Below are 1,379 nucleotides of genomic sequence, written 5' to 3'. Positions count from 1 at the left end.
CATACTATTTCAAATATAAATAACCTGTTTATGTCACATGTTATCATACTATTTCAAATATAAATAACCTGTTTATGTCACATGTTATCATACTATTTCAAATATAAATAACCTGTTTATGTCACATGTTATCATACTATTTCAAATATAAATAACCTGTTTATGTCACATGTTATCATACTATTTAACATATAAATAACCTGTTTATGTCACATGTTATCATACTATTTCAAATATAAATAACCTGTTTATGTCACATGTTATCATACTATTTCAAATATAAATAACCTGTTTATGTCACATGTTATCATACTATTTAAAATATAAACAACCTGTTTATATCACATGTTATCATACTATTTAAAATATAACCTGTTTATATCACATTATACTATTTTCTTCATGTTTGTTTACATGTTTTTGTCACGTATTAACCATGTTTACATATACTTTAAATATGTTCATCATTTTTCCATTTACCATGTTTGTTTTTCATGTTTTTACATAATTTTTATGTTTTAAACATTTTCATCACTTCGTTGTATCATGTTTGTTTACATGTTTCATGATGTATTTACCATGTTTACATATAAACATTTCCATTATTTTGTTTAATCATGTTTGTTTACATGTTTATATCATGCATTGACCATGTTTTCATATGTTTTAAACACCTCCATCATTTTTGTTTACATGTTTTTTTTATCATGTATTTACCATGATTTCAATATTTTCATCATTTTGTTTTATCATGTTTCTTTACATGCTATCATGTATTTACCATTTTTACACGTTTTAAATATTTTCATCGTTTCATTTGATCATGTTTTTTATATGTTTTATGGTGTATTTACCATGTTTACATATAAACATTTCCATTATTTTGTTTTATCATGTTTGTTTACATGTTTTTATCATGCATTGACCATGTTTACATATGTTTTAAACACGCCCATCATTTTTGTTTACATGTTTTTTTTAATCATGTATTTACCATGTTTTAAACATTTCCATCATTTTGTTTTATCATGTTTGTTTACATGTTTTTATCATGTATTGACCATGTTTACATATGTTTGGACACGTCCATCATTTTTGTTTACATGTTTTTATCATGTATTTACCATGTTTTAAACATTTCCATCATTTGTTTTATCATGTTTGTTTCCATGTTTCATGATGTATTTACCATGTAAACATTTCCATTATTTAGTTTTATCATGTTTGTTTCCATGTTTCATGATGTATTTACCATGTAAACATTTCCATTATTTAGTTTTATCATGTTTGTTTACATGTTTTTATCATGCATTGACCATGTTTACATATGTTTTAAACACGTCCATCATTTTTGTTGACATGTTTTTTTTTATCATGTA

This window comes from Nerophis ophidion, linkage group LG01, assembly GCF_033978795.1.
Source record: "Nerophis ophidion isolate RoL-2023_Sa linkage group LG01, RoL_Noph_v1.0, whole genome shotgun sequence".
NCBI classification, from domain to species: Eukaryota; Metazoa; Chordata; class Actinopteri; order Syngnathiformes; family Syngnathidae; genus Nerophis; species Nerophis ophidion.
The sequence above is the reverse complement of the archived record's forward strand: the minus strand, read 5'-3'. Positions refer to the sequence as shown.